The sequence below is a fragment of the Protopterus annectens genome, chromosome 5.part0 (genome assembly GCF_019279795.1).
Source record: "Protopterus annectens isolate FY-2018-M chromosome 5.part0, PAN1.0, whole genome shotgun sequence".
In the NCBI taxonomy this organism is placed as follows: domain Eukaryota; kingdom Metazoa; phylum Chordata; order Ceratodontiformes; family Protopteridae; genus Protopterus; species Protopterus annectens.
The window spans coordinates 1,745,406,968-1,745,427,841 of NC_056735.1; the positions used below are offsets into that span (position 1 = coordinate 1,745,406,968).

Below are 20,874 nucleotides of genomic sequence, written 5' to 3' on the forward strand. Positions count from 1 at the left end.
ATCAGAATCTTCATAAGGGGAGAAGGAGTAATCTTGGTCCTCAGAGGAGCCTGAGGAAATAGACACTTGATCAGAGGAGGCATAATCTTCCTCTTGTCTAGGCCTTTTGTTGGGTGGGGTTTGGGAACCCCTGATTAAAGAGATCAAATCTTCAGCCATTTTAAGCATCTGTTTCTTAGGCATGGGGCCTTGAACTGGAGACTGAAGTGCAGTCTTTTTAGGTTTAATAGGAGTCTTAAGCTTAGGATACGTTTTTATGGTGAGCGTCGTCTGTCTGAAGACGCCTTCAGAAACCGAAGGTGTTTCTGCATTAACATCTCTTCCTGCAGTGTCGTCGGTAATGGCTAAACAAAATTGGCTGCGTCGGCCTAGCACTCTCCGCCAAAGGCTCCGAAGCGGTCTCGGGTTCCAAATCTGCGGTAGTCAGGGGCTGCGTCAGAGCCTCACTGAAGACCGGTGAACCGGAGACTGGTCCAGCCGAGGCCTCGGAGTCTGGCTTGGGTCTAGGCTGCCTGTCCTTATCCTTGCGTTTTTTGTGCACGCCGGTAGTCGGTTGCTCCGACGGCATTGTGTAGTTAAATTTTCTACCGAAGTAGTGTCGTGCGAAATCAAAGCGTCTTTTTATAGTACGCTTATTAAACCTAGCACAAAAACGACAACCAGTGACGTCATGGTCTGGGCCTAGGCAAGGTATGCAGTAAGAATGAAAATTCTTATGAGGTATTTGCTTCCCACAAGAAATACAATTGTTAACTTTTTCTGACATCGGTCTGAGGCAAGAAAAGTTTCCCCAACGGGGTACTTAGCTTTATTGAAGACTTTGGATCTGAAATTCGACTTCGAAAATCTCAGGAGTCGGCCGACAGGCACTTGTCAACTGCTTCTGCTTCGGGCACCGCGTGGCAAGAAAGACTGAAGAAAATGGCGTTGGATGCATTATATATACCCCTGGCGCACTGACGTCAGGGAAGAAGCGACAGCAACAGATGCCGGACCAAGACTTTGGAATTCCGGCCGACTGCGGGACCGCCCGACGACAGGATAACCCAAGTGTGATGACTGCAGCAGAGTAACACGATGAACATCTGCAGTGGCAAAGCCTGCCCTGGACTTAGAGTAGAGAGGCAAATGATAATGCTTTGTAAAGATGTGAACAGAACTCCAAGTAACAGCCTCTAGAATGTCTTTGGTTGGTACTTCCTTGAGAAAGGCTGCTGAAGTAGCTGCAGCTCTGGTGGAATGAGACCTAATGCCCTTAGGCACAGGCTTGCCATTGTGTAAGTACCAGAAGCAAATGCAGTGGCTTATCCACCTTAAAATTGTCTGCTTTGAAATAGCCTTTCCTTCTGATCCTGCAGCATGTGACACTAGTAATTGCTCAGTTTTTCTTAGAGCTTTAGTCCTGCTCAAGTAGAATCTTAGCTGTCAGTGTACGTCAAAGGAATGCAGAATTCTCTCCCCCTAGTTCTGCGGATTTGGATAAAAGGCTGGCAGATGAATAGTTTGGTTAAGAGCCACACTGGAAACCACCTTAGGCATAAATGAAGGATTTGTCCTCAGAGACACCCTGTCTTGGTAAAATATGATAAAAGGCTCCAAAGTCATGACTGCCTGCAGCTCTAAGACTCTTCTTGCTGAAGTAATTGCTAGTAGCAGAGCTGTTTTACATAAGAACTTTATATCAGCAGTAGCAGCTGGTTCAAATGGAGGCAGGGTGAGCTTTTCCAACACATAATTGAGGTCCCATGCGGATACTGGTGATCTTCTAGGAGGCCTTAAATGTTTGGCTCCTCTAATATACTGCTTTAGTAAAGGATGAGAAAAGATTGGTGGCTCTGTATTGTAATCACCCGAAATGGCAGAGGCATGGATTTTAATTGATGAGAAAGATAGGCCTTTGTCAAGCATCTCAGTCAAGTATTGTAATATCTGAGGAATATTTGGATCTGCTGTATCAGTTCCTTGTGCTCGATTCCAAGCACAGAATCTCTTCCATTTATCAGCATAAGATTTTCTAGTACTAGGCCTTCTGGCTACCAAAATTACATCCCATCACAGCTTTACTGAGAGGTGTTGTTTGTATGCCTACATGATCAGCCACGCTGCCAGGTTCAGTGTCTGGAGTTGATTGTGCAGGAGCTGAATGCTTTGCTGGGACAGTAGTTGAGGTCTTTGAGGTAAGGTCCAAGCTGGGTATTGAGACAAGTTCCTTAGGATTGGGTACCAGTGTTGACGGGGCCAGACCGGGGCAATTAGTATCATCTTTGGTTTCAATTGTCTGACTTTTAGTAGGACCTTAGGAAGAAGAGGCAGAGGAGGAAAGGCGTAAACTGATAGGTTTTTCCAACTGAAGGATAGGGCTTCCACTTTCCATGCTTGTCTGCGATAAGTCCTTGTGCAGATTCTTTTCAATTGATAATTTTGAGGAGAGACAAACAGATCTATGTCCGGGCTCCCCCATTTCTTTGTTATCATGCTGAAGACTTGTGGATCTAGTTTCCACTCGTGAGGGTCCATAAGGTTTCTGCTTAAATCGTCTGCCAGAGTATTTTGTTTTCCTGGCAGGAATTGAGCTTGAAGATGTATTTCGCAAGTCAAAGCTGTGTCCCACAGTGCCATGGCTATTCTGCAAAGGGTAAATTTTGTGTGTGCCTCCCTGCTTGTTTATATACCACATAATCGTGGTGTTGTCCATCTTTATTAGTAGTTGTCCTGGATGAAGCAAGTCCTTGAAGGCTGTCAGGGCATTTTGAACAGCTAGCATCTCTTTTTGGTTGATATGTAGATGCATATGTTTTGGGGTCCATATGCCCTGAATGCATCTTCCCGCCATGTGGGCCCCCAGGCATAATTTGATGCGTCTGTTCTTAAGGTTTGGCTTGCAGGGGGTAGAATGAAGGGCCGTCCCATGTTTTGCTGACATGCCTTTGCCTACCACAGAAACTCCTGTTGTAGGCAGGGAATGAGAGGAATCAGTTTCCAGACTGTGACAATGTTGACTCCGTAAACTCTCATATGCAGTCTTGCATATGGAATCAGTAGGATGCAGGATGCCATGAAGCCCAAAGCCTGCAGAGTTTGTCTTGCAGATAACTGGGTTTTTGTTGCCATCAGTTTGAAATAAGTAGTCTGTTGCCTTTGTCTGGCGTGAGGTAAGCCATCTGGGCAGTTGTATTCAAGCTTGCACCCAGGAATGTTATCTTTTGAGAGGGTACCAGTTGTGATTTCTTTTCGTTTATTGTGTACCATAGGCATGTTAGAAGCCTTTTCATAAACGCCAGGTGTTGAAGAATGTCCTTGTTCTCTGCTTGAATGAGACAGTCGTCCAAGTAAGGATATATTTGTATACTTCTTTGTCTGCAAAAAGCAATTACTGGTGCCAGGCACTTTGTAAAGACCCTGGGTGCAGTAGATAAGCCAAAGGGCAGTGCAGAGAATTGGTAATGCATTAAGCCAGCCTTGAATCTGAGGTATCTAAAAGGTAAGTGCTTGGTAAGTGTAGAGGGAAGTCATTGAGACTGCTTACCATAGGGAGGTGTCTTGTTGTTTCCAAATTTGGATGATGAGGCACCCCATTGTTTTGTAATAAAAGTCCCTTGTGACTGAAACCTGGAGCCTTTGGAATGTCTGGGTTTGGCTTGAGTAGCTCTCGAAGGAACTGGAAAGGACCCGTTCTTAGTAGGCCAGTGCCTACTAAATCTCAGAGGTTGCACTTGTAAGAAATCTTTCACAGTTTGCATAGATTTAGCTTTATCTTCCATTTCTTTTAAAACTTCTACAGCCTTATTACCACACAGACGGTCCTGTTGTAAAGGAGCATCCAACAATTTTGGTTTAACATGATCAGGCAGAGTTTGCTCTTTCAGCCAAACAGCAGCCCTGCAAGAGGCCTCCAAAGAATCAAAACCACATTGCAAAGTATGTTTTCCAACTTGTTCAGCTGAATGCAATAGATCCTGTAAATCTTTACTTTCCACACAGTCAGAAATTAACATCATTTTCTGTTTAAGCAGTCCCATGATATGCTGTTGATATTTAAGCATATGAAATTGACAGTTTAAAGCCCTGATTGCAAGGTTGCAGAAGTGTAAACCTTCTTACCCCATCTATCCAGCGCCCTAGAATCTCTATCAGAAGGGGTAGGATTTTTAGCAGTAGAAACCTTAATGCCCTTGGGACCCTGAGAAATGGTTTCAGGATCTGCAATAGGATTTTTGAAAAGGAATTTGTGGGAGTCAGGAACCCTGTAGTACCTGTCTGGCTTACAAGGAGCTGAAGACAGAGAATCAGGAACCATACTAGATTCTGAAAAAACATCATCAGCAAGGTCTAGAACACGAGGTATAGCCAAAGGCCTATGCTGAGGTAGAAGAAGAAAATCCCCAAGTCTCTTTTTAGATTCAGAGAAATCCTGACTTTCCCAGTGGAAATGTTCCCTTAAGGTATGTAAAGTTTACCCAAAAGAAAAATCCTCAGGGGAGAAGAAGAAGGAATGGAATCTTCTGCATCAGTCTCGTCATAAGTAGGTATAGACAAATCCTGTTTATTAGAAGAGAGTCAGAAGAAAGAGAATCCTGTTCAGAAGATTCATAATCAATGTCTTGCCTAGGCCTCTTAGAAGGGTGGGGGGGGGGGGGGGTTGACTACCCCTGAACAGAGTAATTAAATTTTCAGCCATTTTGATCATTTGTTTTTTAGGCATAGGGGCCTGCACATGTGGCCCAGGCGTCATTTTTTTAGACATAGGTTTAGATTTTGGCCTTAGTTTCGAAAATGGCATTGGTCTAATAAACAAATCTGTAGGCCTGAAAACACCTTCAGAAGCCAGTGCCTGAACAGCGGCTTCGGACCCATCTAAGTAAAAACATCCGTGGGTTCCACAACTGAAGCATCTCGCGGCATACTAGACTCCGAATGGGTCTCAGTAGAGACCTGCGAATCAGAAGTAGTGGGTTTCAGGGGATGGAAAGCACCTGAGTACCGGCGAACTGGTGACTTGCTTAGGAGAAGCGTCTTAGTCAGTTTTGGACCTCGACGGCCTGTTCTTTGCGTTTTTTTAGGTATTCCGGTAGTCAGATTGCTAACAGACGACATTTATGGATAATTAAAGCGTGAGCCAAAATATTTAGAAGCAAAAATATACCGACGTTTAATAGTGTGTTGATTAAATTTAGCACAAAACCAACAGCAAGGTAAGTTGTGGTCAGGGCCTGGGCAAGGAATACAGTACAAATGAAAATCCTTATCAGGTATTTGCTTCCCACAAGTAATGCAATTATAACATTTACTGACATCAGTAAGGAGCAAGACAAAGTTTCCCCAACGGGGTACTTAGCTTTTTAGTTTAAGACTTCAGTTCTGAAACTCGAAAACGAAAATTTCAGGAGTCGGCCGACCGGCACTTGCGAACTGCTTCTGCTTCGGGCACTGCGCGGCAAGAACGACTGATGTAATGGCGTCGGCTGCATGTTTTATACCCCTGACGACCTGATGTCATGGAAGAAGGGACAGCAACCGATGCAGGACCCAAGACTTTGTTAATCAGGCCGACTGAGGGCAACCTGCCAGCAGATTACCCAAATGCAATGGCTGCAACAGTGAAACATGAAGAACATCAATAAAAAACTAATGTCCACACCATTGATATCAAAAATACACCAATTAGGGAGCAACTATTGCAGTAGAGATCATTAGAAAATCTACTGTTATGGACCCCCCCCCCACCCTCCTTTCCTGTTCAGAACTGTACTTCCCCAACACCCCAGCCCACTTTCTTACATTGTACTGTAATGAACAGATTTCTGGCATTTGTTGCCAAAGAGAAAAATGCACATTCAGACTTTCTTGAAGGAATATTGTCCCTTATACAGTAATTCTGTCTCATTTGACTGTCCTTTATTCTTGGGAGGGGGATCCTGCTTTCTTTTTGGAACCTCCTTGCCTTTGATTTTAAGAAGTACAGTTTTGTACACTTACCATAAATGTAGATGTTCTAGTGCATTCACTGTTGCAGTCATCACATTTAGGTTATCAGTGCCAGGGTAGCCATCGGCCGTTCTGAATACCAGAGGCTTAATATTTCTACGTCGGTTGCTGTTGCTTCAGGATTGAAGTCAGGTCATCAGTAGTAAAGGCAGCAGATGCAATTCCGTCAGTTTTCCTTGCCTTGTCAGAAGCCCCCAAGTGGGAGCCAGGTTATGGTGGAAGAACCCCACCAGTAGAAAGTAAATACCAAAATGTCCCTGCAAACAGAGAGAGAGAAAAAAAGAGGGAGATGGTGGGAGGGAAAACAGGATTGCAACAGTGAATACACTCAAACCTCTACATTTATGGTGAGTGTACACAACTGTCACTGTTGCAGTCATCACATTTGGGTTGATTCCCAAAGCTGAGGGAAAAGGGTGGAGGCAGTCAAGGAGACTAGGGGCTAGCTAGGATGCCCTGCAAGACTGCAGTGGCAAAGCCTACCCTGGATTTGGAGAAGATAGGCAGGTGGTAATTCTTGGTAAAAGTGTGAACAGATGTCCAGGTGGCAGCCTCCAGGATGTCCCTTGGTGGGGACTCCTCTGAGGAAAGCTTAAGAGGTGGAGGCTGCTCTGGTGGAGTGAGTCCTGACTCCCTTAGGGAGAGGTTTTCTGTGTTGCTTTTAACATAAATGGATGCAGTGTGCTATCCATTTGGAAATTGTTTGTTTGGAGATGGCTTTGCCCTCTGCCCCTGCAGCAAAGCTAACCAGTTAACTGATCAGATTTTCTGAATGATTTTGTCCTGTCTAGATAGAATCTGAGCTGTCTGTGCACATCTTGAGTGTGCAGGATCCGTTCCCCCTTGTTTTGTGGGTTAGAGAAAAAGGTGGGCAAATGAATGGATTGGTTGAGAGCCACACTAGACACCACTTTGGGCATGAATGATGGGTTAGTCCGGAGGGAAACCCTTTCAACATGGAAGATGATGAAGGGCCCCCACGGCCATGAGTGGTTGTAGCTCAGAGACTCTTATGGCTGAAGTGATGGCCAGAAGAAAATCTGTCTTCCAGGAGAGAAATTTTAACTCTGCTGAAGATGCTGGTTCGAAGGGGGGGGGGGGGCAGGGTGAGCTTTTCCAACACAAAGTTAAGGTCCCAAGCTGGGGTAAGTGCTCTTCTGGGTGGCCTTGTGTTGCTAGCCTCTCTAAGGAACTGTTTGATCAAAGGGTGTGAGAAAAGGGACTGCTCAGTGTGGAAATGAGCAGAGATAGCAGAAGCATGAATTTAAATAAGGGAAAAAAGACAGACCACTGTGTAGCAGATCAGCTAGGTAATCCAGGATGAGAGGTAAGGAGGGCTGTGCCATATCGGCTCCCTTAGCCTGAATCAAGGTGCAGAACCTTTCCCATTTGTCAGCATAAGACTTTCTAGTGCTAGGGCGTCTGGCCTCACGTATAACAACTAGAACCTGTTTACTGAGGTTGGCAGATTGATCAGTGGTCAGGGAATAAGTCAGGCTGCCAAATTAAGGGACTGCAACTGGGGATGCATGAATTCTTCTTCCCTCTAGGTCAGGAGGGTTGGAATCTGAGTGAGATGCCATGGTGGCAGTGAGGACAGGCTGCACAGCAGGGGGTACCATGCTGGCAAAGCCAATCTGCAGCAATAAGAACTGTCCTTGGTTTTTCCTCCCTACTTTTGAGCAGTACCCTGGTGGTGAAAGGTACTGGAGGAAAGGCATAGGCAGATAGACTGACCCAGGGGAAGGACAGGGCACCCACTTTCCAGCCCATGCAGTGAGGCTTCCTGGTGAGGAACTTGCTATGCTGATGGTTGGTGTGGGAGGCAAAGAGGTTGACCTTTGGGGTGCCCCATTTCTGAGTTATTAGGGTGAAGGTTCTTTTGTCTAGCTGCCAATTGTGTGGGTCCAGAAGATTTCTACTTAAGTGGTCTGACAGAGAGTTTAGAGAACCTGGCAGGAATTGTGCTAACAGGTTAAGTTTCATGGCAGAGGCTGTGTGCCAAAGGGTTATGGCCAGCCTGCATAGAGGGTAGGAGTGAATCCCTCCCTGCTTGTTGATATATCACTTCACAGTGGTGTTGTCTGTTTTGATCTGGAGAGCCCCTGGGGAGAGAAGGAGCCTGAAAGCTGTCAATGCGTGCTGGACAGTTAACATCTCTTTTTGGTTGATATGCAGATGGAGTTGTTGTGGGCTCCATTGGCCCTGTATGCACCTGGCGTCCAGGTGTGCACCCCAGGCACAGTCTGATGCATCTGTGGTGAGGGTCTGGGCAGCAGGGGGTAGTGAGAAAGGTAGTCCCTTGTTGTGGGAGCATGCTGCTGCCCAAATAAAATCTTTCCTTAGGCAAGGTATCATTGGTATAAGAGTTTATAGGTCTTGAGAGTGTTGACACCAAAGGCTTTTTAGGTACCACTAAAGTTTCCTCATATGCAGTCTGGCATATGGACTGAGTAGAATGCAAGATGCCATCAACCCCAGAGCTTGCAGGATTTTCTTTGCAGACAACTGGGGTCTGGAGGCTAGTTGACACAAGTAGGCTGTCAGATAAGTTTGCCTTTCTGGCATAAGGAATGCCATCTGGGATGCTGTGTCCAGGCTTGCTCCCAGGAATATAATCCTTTGGGTGGGTACTAGTTTGGATTTCTTTTCGTTGATAGTGTACCCTAGGGAGGTCAGTAGGGACTTTACAAAGGGCAGGTGCTTGAGCAGCTTTTCCTGACTGTCTGCCTGAATTAGGCATTCATACAAGTATGGGTAAATTTGGATATTGCCTTGTCTGCAAAAGGCAATGGCGGGGAGCCAGACGTTTTGTGAAAACTCTGGGAGCAGTAGTTAAGCCAAAGGGAAGTGCAGAGAACTGAAAGTGCAGAGATCCTGTCCTGAAACGTAGTTATTTCCCGCATGATTCCCTGACAGGAATGTGGAGGTAGGCCTCTTTTAGGTCTAGGGTGGCTAGCCAAGCATCCTTGGAGAGCATGGGTAGCAGTTGCTGGAGGGTGAGCATTTTGAATTTTGGTATCACCAGGAAAGTGTTTAGAAGGGCTAGATAGAGGATGGGGCGGGCCAGGTGCTCTCTCTTCTGGGTACTAGAAAAAGTCTGGAGTAGAAACCTTGGCCTTTCTGTTCTGCAGGAACGTGCTCTATTGCCCTCATAGAGAACAGGGAAAGGACTTGCTTTTGCTCCTCTGTCCACTGGTTTGGAGGAAGATATGGGAATCCTTTTGGGGTTGGAAGTGTGTGGAAAGAAAATTTGTATCCCTGGAACACTATGTTGAGGACCCAGCTGTCTTCGGTAATGGTGGCCCAGGTGCTTGCGTGAAAGGAGAGTTTTCCTCCCAGGGGTAAGTGAATGTGGGCAGAGGTAGGGGGTGGGGTAGGACAGTCACTGAGTTCTTACCATGCTGGGGTGGGGCTTAGAACTTCCTGGTTTTGAAGTGGAGAAATTCCACTGTTTTGATCTCCGCATCCTCTGTGGCTGCTGTCTGGGGGGTCTGCTTCCCTGGGGTCTGGGCTGAAATGACCTGGTGGGAGCAGGAAAGGAACAGTGCTTGGAGGGGCAATGCCTGCTGAAGCTGGGTGGCTGGACCTGTAAGAAATCTTTAACTGTCTGCACAGATTTAGCTTTTTCTTCCATCTTTTTTAAGACCTTCTCTGCCTTAGTGCCAAATAAGCTGTCTTTGTGCATGGGTGTATCCAATAATTTAGATTTAACATGGTCTGGCAAGGGCTGTTCCTTAAGCCATACATGCCTTCTAAGGACAGAAGCGGTGACTGCTGCCCTGCAAGAAGCTTCTAAGGCATCAAAACCACAGTGTAAGGTGTACTTAGTCACTTGACATGCAGAACGCATTAACTCTTGATTCTGCACAAGCATGAAAGTAAGACACTTTTTGTTTGAGGAGTTCCACGGTATGTTGCTGAAATTTTAGCATATGGAACAGGCAATTTAGTGCTCTAATAGCAAGAGTGTCAGAGGTGTATACTTTTTTAGCCCATGTGTCTAGTGCTCAGGAATCCCTATTGAGGGGGGGGGGATTCTTAGCAGAGGTTGCTTGAATTCTTTTAGGCCCTTGAGAAATTACCTCAGGGTCAGCAGTAGGATTTTTGAAAAGAAATGAGAGTCAGGGACTCTACCTGTCAGGTTTTCTGGATGCAGGAGGGAGGGTGTCAGGAGTCAGATTGGATTCCAGGAAAACATCGTCCACAACATCCAGGATTGGGGGAATGGCCAGGGGTCTGTGCTATGTAAGTTCTAAAAATTCCCTGAGTCTCTTTTTTAGGGTGAGGGTAGTCCTGACATTCCCTTTGGAAATGCTCCCTTAAGGTATGAAGGGTTTCCCCAAAGGAAAAGTCCTAAGGTGGAGAAGCTGAAGGAATGGAATCCTCTGCATCAGAATCCTCATAAGCAGAGAGGGGTTTGCATGTCTTCATATTCAAATGCATCAGAGTCATCAGACTCCTGTTCAGACAAAACTACTGGGGACAGATCTCTTTCTTTTGGAAGGGGTAAGCTTGGGTGTGGTTCATACCCTGGACCTTAGAAACTCAGTAGTTTTCGAAAGAACGGTATACGCAAAAGTAGTAGTCAGTTTGTGTCGTCAATCGGGTAGTGCAAAGTACTTCCTCAGAAGCCGGTACCTGCTCAGCAGCTCCGGATCCGTCCGAGGGAGAAACAACCGCAGGATCCTTAGTCGAAGAGTTTTGCAGTATACTGGACTCTGAATGGGTCTCGGTAGCAGCCTGCGAAACCACAGAAGCAGGCATCAGGGGCTGCAAAAGCACCTCACTGAGTACCGGAGAACTGACTAGCTTAATAGAAGTGTCAGTAGGTTTGGACCTGTACGGTCCATCTCTGTCTTTATCCTTACATTTTTCAAAATATCTGTTTGTTGTATGGCTCATCAAAGTTATATCGGAATTACAGGACTGTAAGCGAAAATATCTAGCTACAATAAGGCCCCAACAACATAGTTCTGGAGTTGAACAAAGCACAGAAACGATAGCGGGAGACGTCATGGTCTGGGCCTAAGCAAGTGACGCAGTAAGAATGAAAGTCTCGGTGTGGTATTTGCTTTCCACAGGTGAGACAATTGTTAACTTTCTCTGACATTGATTAGTGCAAGAAAAAAAGGATTCCCCAACGAGGTACTCAGCTTTAGAAGACTTCAGCTTAAATTCGGATGATGAAACTCAGGTAGCGGCCGACCGGCAGTTGTGCCAACTGCTTCTGCTTCGAGCTCCGCAGCAAGAGAGACTGAAGTAATGGCGTCAGCTGTCTTACTTTATACTACTGAAGACCTGACGTCAGTCCTGAAGCGACAGCAACTGACGCAGAAATACTTAGCCTCTGGTATTCGGGCCAGCTGAGGGTTACCCTGGCAGGGATAACTCAAATGTGATGACTGCAACAGTGAAACACGAAAAACATCAGCTGCTTACCGCATTTTGTGGAGATTGTTTTATAGTTTCTTATTGACAAGGGAGCAGAAAACCCATTAGAAAACTTGGAGAAAGAGGGTTGAAATACCTGAGAGATACCCTGCATCAGCTTACCCCTCTCATCACATGGATAACCTCTGCAGCAGAAGGTACAAAAATAATCTCTACCAATGGGGAATTTAAAATAGTGGATTTTTTTTTTAAACATCCGAGAGCTTGAGAACACAGCCAGGAAAACCTAGTCAGAGTACCAGTGGCAACAATCCTGGATGGAATATCTACAGAGTCATGAGGAGTGACCTGAGAAACTGAAGAAACCTGAGCAGGCTGGGACGTTCATCTTAATTTTATTTAGTCAGAGCAAACTCTAACATACAAGCCTGACAATTCAAAATTCTAAAAATTAAAGCTGTAGAAGCATATACTTTTTTTCACAATTGTCAATCATTTTACTATCCTTGTCAGAAGAGGAAGGATTATAATTAATAATGCTTGGCAGCAACAGGACTAACTAAAGCTATAGCTGCTGGGTCAGGTCTGGGATAAGTGTATGAAAATTTGAAAGACTGAGAAACACTGTACATTCTATCTGCTTTCTTAGGTGCAGCTGGCTGGCTATCATGGGAAACAGGCTGTGGCAAACATCCTCCAGCGATGACAGTACTGGGGCCATGAAAGGAGGTTCTGAGAATTCCGGTTGTAAATAGTTCACGGTGTTTTCTAAGGGACTGAAAAAACTCATGTTTTCCCACTAAAAACACTAGCTCACTCTGGAAATAGTCTCAAAGAAAGAATCCTGACAGTGAGATTTGGATAACATGCTCTCCTGCTGAATCTGAATCAGAAATTTGAGGAGAAAAAACTCTCTCTCTCTCCATATTAAATTTCTTGAATCTCTTCAGAAAAAGAGAAATCCCTTTATCTTTTACCAGAAACCACATGATAAAAAAGGGCCAATAGCCTGTACAAGACCCTGAGCCAGATTTAATAAACTACTCCTGTCCTGTGAAACTGGAACATAAAAAGCTGGTTTAGTTTTCTGTTTCTTTTTGACAGGAAAGTTGAGGAAAACATGATAGTAGCAGCAACAGATTCTCAATGAATGGCCAAAACATTCTGGTTAAGCAAGGGCACCTTCCCTACCCCTTCGTACAAGGCCAAAAAGAATGTCTCCCCCTGTTCACTGAGAGGGGACCTGAACCACCACAGAAGTGACTAATCCCTGTGGTCCATAGTGGCTATATGGACAACACCACAGGAATGTGTGGGAAAAGATGAGTGGTCTGAAGAACCAGCTTTGGCCACAAACAGTCATCCACCTGTGGAGACCAGCTTCTAGTCTGCAATGGTGGAAAAGGTGTGTAGTTAACTTTTTCCCTTTATGGTTGGATGAAAGACTGGCAATGGGACTGGTAATATGTTGCATGGTCAATACAGAAACGGTGTTTCTTTGCCAAGGAAAGTAAAGTAAATTTTCATAGTAGTAAAAAGTAATTTTTCCCAGCAAAACAAATACAAAGTACTCCAATATACTTTACCAGCTTCAAAAAGTGATTTAAACAGAGTTTCTCCAAAAAAAAAATGTTTTAGAATGTTTAAATTAATTTTTAAACTGTCAAGCAAAAGTGCGCTCCCATTTAAAAGTACAGTAAAATTACATGACAATAAAAACACATTCCTAACTTGAAGTATACTTTCCTACACAGAAGTAAGTTTAAAAATTAAAAATGTGGGAGGTTTTCCCATAAAGGGAACCTATCAGCACAGCAATGGAGCAGCACAAGCAGACAGTCTATCCTTGAAAGCAAGCAGGGGAGCTTCGTCTTCAGCAGCAGGAAAGCTCTGAAGGGCTTGGCGCCCAAAAAGAAAGTTGTGTGCTCACCATAATGACAGATCCAACTCCAGCCACCTCTAAGATTTCAGCTTGGTGAGCTCCGCCTCCTCTGCCCACAACCCCGTGCTTCACTACAGCTAACTCAGATTTAGTTTGCCCCCTTTTCTCTGTTTAAACTCTCAGACCTAGACCTAGACCTCAGAGGAGGAAAGCTGAAAGGCCAAGGACCCACAGTAAGAGGGGAAAGCGGGCTCCTCAGCCCAGTCATCACAGAGTTAAAAGAATAACCAAGAAGGTGGGGGGGATGGTGGGGTGCAAGGGTAAGTTGAACCAGATGGAAGCAGACAAAATATCTATCATTACGGTGAGTACGAAACTCTTGTACCAGATGTTGTCTTTCCTGTCTGGGTTCAACCTGTGGGACAGAGTCGCCAGTCATGTAGCACTGTAGGGTGGTCTCATGGAATGATACTACACAATACAGTGGAACCAAACTTTGCTCTAGACCTAGACTGTATATCCAGTTTTTAATGGGACACAAAGGTGTGATGACCCACCCAAGTTGCAGCTGCATAAATGTCATCCAAAACAGCTTTGAAGAAACAGCTCAGGTAGAATGTCACAACGGCTTTCGTTTCAACCCATACCCCCAAAAAATACAATCAGGCGGCCATTTGGACAACATAACCTTGGATACAGGAGCACCCAACTGAGACTTACTTTATTAGATTTTCTAAAGGATCTTTTTCTATCCAAATAGAACCTCAATTGTCTATGGACATCAAAACAATGCAGAAGATATTTACCCCTGTTAGAAAATTTGGGGAAAAACACTGGCAGATTAATGGACTGATTCAAATCATTTTCTGATAGTACTTCAAGCAGAAAATAAGGGTCCAATTTGAGAGATGTTCTTGTTCCTATGAAAAACCAAAGGAGGAGGGACATCAGAGAAGAGCTGCAACCCTGACACACGCTTGGCAGAGTTAATGGCCACAAAGAACAAAGTCTTCCATGACAACTCCAGATCAATCTTAGCTGGGGACTCAAAAGTAAGAGCAACCAGCACCTGAAGCATAAAAGGCAAGTCCCAATTTGGAAGAGTCTCACACAGCACGATGATGTAAAAGAGGCCTTTCAAGACCTTACGGGCAGCCAATGGCACATTATCTCCACTGATGTGAAAATTGGATAGAGCTGTCAGCTGCACTTTAATAGTGGAGTAATTAGACTGAGAATTGAAGAAATCCATAAGGAAGTCCAGGACAGTCTCCAAAGGTGCAAAAAAGGCATCGAAGCCCTGTGAGACAGCACATAAGACAAAACACTTCCATTTACTAGCAGGCACCTTGCAAGTAGACTATTTTGGGGAAGAAGTCAAGATGTGAATAACTATGTCTGACAGGTTAGGATTCCAGGCCATCAAGGGAATTGAAGAAACCAGTTTACTTGAATGTTTGAAGATTGGGTGGATCCAAGCCCACCGGGTGGGAAATGAAATCTGGAATGGGATCCACAACATAAGGAGGGAACCTCAGAGGAGGCCAAAGGAAGGGGGAACCACACGTAGTGGGGCTAAAAGGGAGCAATGAGCATTACAGTCACCCTGCAACAGGCCACTTTCTAAAGAAACTTATTAACGTGGTCGGGAGATGCACATAAAGACGATCCAGGGGCCAAACACACAGGAGTGTGCCCATGGATGACTGTCCCTGAGGACAAACTAGGGCATAGTTGGTGTTGCACTTGGATTTGGAAGGAGAAGCAAAAAGATCGCAACATGGAGTGTCCCAGCACAGAAAAATCTCAGCAGCAACACTTCGATTGAGAGACCACTTGTGAGGAAGAGGAATGTTCCTTCTCAAATTGTCCATCAAGATATTAGTTTGTTTATGTAACATTTGTTTACCGGGAAAGTCCAACTTGGAACAAAGCCAATTTTCAGTGGAGGCCCAGGGAGAAATCTTCCAGATGCATGTCTTTGAAACATGGGAGGAAACCGGAGCACCCGGAGGAAATCCACACAAACACAGGGAGGACGGGCAGACTCTGCAAAGAAGGCACTCCAGCTGAGAATCGAACTGGAGAACCTCTTGCTGTGAGGTGACAATGCCACCACTGTGCTATCATGTTGGATTTCCCCCGGACATGCATTGCGACCAGAAACCATGGAGTCAAAATCGCCCACTGCCAGACTCTCATGGCCTTCTGACAAAGGAAGTAAGAACAGGTTCACCCATGTTTGCTCATAAACCAGTCTACAGACACTGTCAGTCTGAACAGAAATCACACCCTTGAAAAGGAAGTCCTGAAAAGCCTGTAATGTGAGAAGACCACTCTCATCTCCAAGACACTGATGTGCAGGTTAGCCTTGGATACATATCAAGTCCCCTGGACAGTCCTCTCTTTGAAATGCAGCCCCCAACCCAGGAAGGATCATGACTGTAGCCTGAGGAGGAGGAAGAAACTACAGTTGTGTAAAATCTTACCATAACAGCAGAAGTCCTTCTCTTCACTTTTATAGTACTCTTCATCTTAGGGATCTTCTGCCAAGGATAGCCTAACACCTGACCAGTATACAAAAGCTTTAGATCTTCTATGCACCATATGTCAAATGTATGTTTCCTGTACAGATGTAGGGCATAAAAGTGACATACAAACGAAGTTAACCAAAACTGAATTGTCCCAGAAAAGAACCATCTGCATAGGACAAAAGGAGGCTCCACACATCCAAAGAAAGAAAATGCAGATGGATAAGGGGGACCCTCGGCTAGAAGGGCAACCAAATCAAAACCCAAAAGAAAAAAAGAGGGATGGACTGAATATTGCAACAGTAAAGACAAGGACATCTACTGTTATGCTAAGATTTTACACAACTGAACGATTTCCTCCTTTACCACTGTTGGAGTATTCTTCACCTTAGGGAGGAGGTACAAAAGCTCAAGAAAGGGAGTGGGAGGGGGGAAGGCTAGGAAGAGCCCTCAACAAACCCATGCAGGATGGCCCTAGCAACTATAGCAATTTACAATGCTTTGTAAAGGTATGCACTGACGACCAAGTAGCAACTTCAAGGATGGAACTGGTGTCCAAACCCTTAGTACCAGAAGAGGCAACAGCCCTAGTGGAATAAGCTATAACTGAAGAACACATACACATGCCATGAAAAGAAAAAAAAAACAATGTCCTTAGATATCCAGGAGGAGGATATTTGCTTGTAAATAGCTAACCCCCCCCCAAAGGCCTGGAATGAAAAGAAACAAAAAGTTTGTCAGGCTTACGAATGGTCTTAGTTTTATCCAAATACCTATGCTGTCTGTGCAAATCCAATGTATGTGGGACCCTTCTCATTAGCAGACTGAGAAGGAAAATAAGAAAGGAGCTGTACTGCCTGATTTAAAGACAACGCATTAACAACCTTGGGCATAAAACAAAGTGTAGTACGAAGGGATACCAGATATCTGAAAAATGAAAACATATGAGGAAGGGCCCAAAGGGCCAGAAGTTCAGAATCCCTCTGAGCAGAACTAACAGCAAGCAACAAGATTCCAAGTACAGAGCTACAGCAAAGATGAAACTGCAGGCTGAAAAGGAGCCCGAGTCAATTTTTCTAAAACAAAATTAAGGCTCAAAGTAGAAAGAAAATGCTTCCTTGAAGGCCTAAGATGTAGGACAGCATTAAGAAATTGCTTGACCCCAAAATGAGAAGCCAGAGGAGGATTCATAGGAAGACAGGCAGAAAAAGCTGACAAATGGGCATTCACGGAATAGCAACTCTCACAAACAGGAGAGGACCAAAGGGACCCACCACTTAAAGAGTCCTGGGTAAAAAAGCAAGGCACCAGACAGAAAATCTTTTCCACTTGGACATAAAAGACTTTAAGGTTGCGGGTTTTCTTGCGTCCTGTAAAACCTTGAGCAAGTCCACAAAAAAGAGGTGTCTACAAGGGATCAAAACCCTACCACTCACAGTGTCAGTTTAAGGGTAGACAACTGAGGATAGATGACTGACTTCTTGTCCTGTATGAGGATGTCCAACTGGTGAGGTAAAGTGATTGCGCCTGGCCAGATGCATTAAAAGGGGGAACCAGTGCTGTCTTGGCCAAAAAGGAGTCACTAGCAAGATTTTTGGGGAGTCCAGATAAATTTTCTGCAGGACTCTAAGTAGAGGAAGAGGGAAGACAAACATCCCCTTCCAAGGAAATAAAGAGTGCCCATCTTCTTTACCGGACAGCATGGCTCTTGAATAGAAAAGATGGAGCTGCCTCTTCAGAGGGGAGGCAAAAAGATCTACTTGAGGAATAACCCAACGATGTCCAGAAACATGCCTCTGTGAGGCATTCATTTATAAGCCTGTGTTATTCATCTGCTCAGATAGTCTGCCCCTACATTGTGCACTGAAGGGATATACAATGCCTGAAGAGTTAGTTGTTAAATGATAGCCAAATCCCAGGGCTGAAAGCCAGACTGCAAAGGTGGTTATGCCTTGTGCCCACTGCTTTCTGACATATGACATCACTGTGATCTTGTCAGGGTAAAGCTTCAGTGGGCCTGGGGAAAAGTATAAAAACAGAATCAGGGCTCTCATCTCGTTGATGTAGATATGGTTCAACTTCTGAAGGGGGGGGGGGGGGCAGAGACCCTGAACTTACAGGTGACAATAAGAAGTCCCCCATCCCATGTATGAAGAGTCAGTGAACAGTTCTTCAAAAATAGCTCAAAAGGAAGTGGAGGCAGAAAGGGCAGGTCTGGGTACAGGGTAAGTTGCTGAATCTACTACTCAAATTCCTGCTTTAGACAAAGAGAGGCACTCTGAAATCTAGAGGGTGGCAATGCAGAAGCCAAACTGACTTGAGGTACCATTGAGACTTCAGCATATGCATTCTGGCAAGAGGGAGCATTGAAATAGAAGAGACTATGAATCCTAGGGTCTGAAGAAACTACCTGGCTAGAACGGGAGGCATAGAAAAAAAGACTGAAAGAAAGCTGTCAAAGACAAAACCTTTGGAGGCAGGAGACAGGCTAACATTGGCATTGCCCAAATCCTGCAGCCCAGACTTTTGGGCGTTGATAATGAACCCGAGACTTTGGAAGAGAGATATGGTGAACTCTAGAGCCTGTAACAGACACCTGGGAGTAGGTACCTGAATCAACAAGTCATCTAAATAAGAAAAATCTGAATGCCTTGGAGGCTGCAAAAGGCAATGACAGGAACTACGCATTTTGCCAATATCCTTGGAGCAGTAGAAAGGCCAAAGGGTGAAGAGGAGAACTGAAAATAAGAGGAAAAATGGGGAAATGTAAAAACTTCCTAAAAAAAGGGTGAACAGGTATGTGAAGGTAAGCATCCTTCAGATCTAAGGACACCGGAAAAGCCTAGGACAAGAACAGAGGGAAATAGGTTTGAAGAGGAAAGCATCTAAAAGGAAGGTTGGCCGAGAAAGGTACCGAGCAGGTCTCAAAGTGCCCTCATTTTGAGGAACCATGAACATTCTGGAGTAGAATCACTTTCCTAATTGGGAGGTTCCCTGTCCCTCCAGGGACACAAGAAACTCTGAGAAATGAGGTAGTTACTCTCAAGAAGGTTGAGGAATCCCTGAAAAAGGAGGGAGAGACTTTCCCACCATAAAGTAACCCTGACTGCTGATGTACAGAACCCAAGAATCTGAGGTGATGAGTTTCCAGTTTAAAAGACAGTGGGAGAGCCAGAGAGACAAGAGAAAGCAAAAAGTACAGTTGTATACACTTACCATAAAATTTAAATGCTCGTGTGTATTCACTGTTGCAGTCATCACATTTGGGTTATCTGCTTGCAGTAGCCCTCAGTTGGCCTGATTATCAAAGTCTTGGGTCCTGCATTGGTTGCTGTCTCATCTTCCATGACATCAGGTAGTCAGGGGTATGAAGCATGCAGCCGACGCCATTGCATCAGTTTTTCTTGCCCCAGATATCAGGTGTCCCCCTAATGGGAAGCAATTAAATACAAATATGCAAGGTTATACCTCCAACAAAAAAGCAAATACACCAAAAAGCTTTTAAGCATAGTAAAAGAGAATAGAGGTATAGCCAAAAGAAGTCAGGGGGGCTGGAGGGAGGGTAACTAGGACTGCAACAGTGAATACACTCTAACATCTACATTTATGTTAAGTGTACACAATTCTACTATGTTCTTTGTGTTTCACTGTTGCAGTCATCACATTTAGGTAGATTCCCAAAGCTAAGGATGGGAGGAGGAATTTAGATAGCATTAGGACCAGCTATAAGTCCTTGCAAGACTGCAGTAGCAAAACCACATCTGGATTTAGAGAAAACAGGCAAATGGTAATGCTTGGTGAAAGTATGTACAGAACTTCAGGTAGCAGCTTCTAGGATGTCCCTGGTAGGGACACCTCTGAGAAAGGCTGTAGAGGTAGATGCAGCCCTGGTTGAGTAAGGTCTTATCCCCTGTGGGATAGGTTGTCCATGGTGCTTACACCAGAAATGAATGCAACGGCCTATCCATTTAGAAGTGGTTTGCTTTGAAATGACCTTCCCCTCTGCCCCTGCAGCAAATACCACCAGCAGTTGTTCAGATTTCCTTTGAGGTTTAGTCCTGTCCATTTAAAATCTAAATTGTCTGTGCACATCTACGGAGTGCAGTATCCGTTCCCCTTTGTTCTGTGGATTAGAAAAAAGGTTGGCAAATGAATGGACTGATTAAGAGCCACACTGGACACCACCATGGGCATGAAGGAGGGGTTAGTCCTGAGGGACACCCTGTCTGCGTGAAAGATGATGAAAGGCTCCACTGCCATAAGGGTCTGCAATTCAGATACCCTTCTTGCTGAAGTGATTGCTAAAAGGAAGGCTGTTTTCCAAGAAAGGAATTTTAACTCTGCACTTGCAGCTGGATCAAAAGGAGGTAGAGTGAGTTTTTCCAATACAAAGTTAAGGTCCCAGGCTGGAGTTGGGTCTCTCCTGGATGGTCTTAAGTGTTTGGCCCCTCTGAGAAATGCTTGAGCAGTGGATGAGAGAAAAAGGGTGGTTCTGTGTTGTAATGAGTGAAATGGCAGAGGCATGAATTTTGATGGAAGAAAAAGAAAGGCCCTTGTGAAGCATCTCAGTTAAGTATTGAAGAATCTGATGTAAATTGTGCGCTGCTGTACCCATCCCTTGAGTTTGGTTCCAGGAACAGCATTTTTCCCCATTTTTCAGCATAAGATTTTCTAGTACTAGGCCTCCTTGCCTTCAAAATGACATCCAACACTTGTTTATGGAGGGATGGTAATGGAGAAGTCAAACAATTAGCCAGGCTGCCAGGTTCAGGGTTTGAAGCTGAGGATGCAAAATCTGGCCCTCCTGCTGGGAAAGCAGGGTAGGGGTCTGAGGCAGGTGCCAGCAGTGACGCACTGCGCAAGAAGGGGTAACAGTGTTGGCGTGGCCAGTCTGGTGCAATCAGTAACGTCCTTGGTTTGTCCTGTTTGATCTTTAGTAGTACTTTGGAGAGGAGAGGAGAGGCAGAGGAGGAAAGGCATAAACTGATGGATCTTTACAGTTGAAGGACAGGGCATCCACTTTCCAAGCTTGTTTGTGGGGAGTCCTTGTGCAGAATTTGTCCAATTGGTAGTTCTGGGGGG

General features: G+C 44.9%; 1 protein-coding gene across 1 annotated transcript in view; it reads right to left on the minus strand.

The window, feature by feature from the left end:
• MORC3 (MORC family CW-type zinc finger 3) overlaps positions 1–20,874 on the minus strand; it is a 2,525,474-nt gene that overhangs the window by 250,035 nt on the left and 2,254,565 nt on the right. The gene's annotated exons all lie outside the window — the stretch shown is intronic.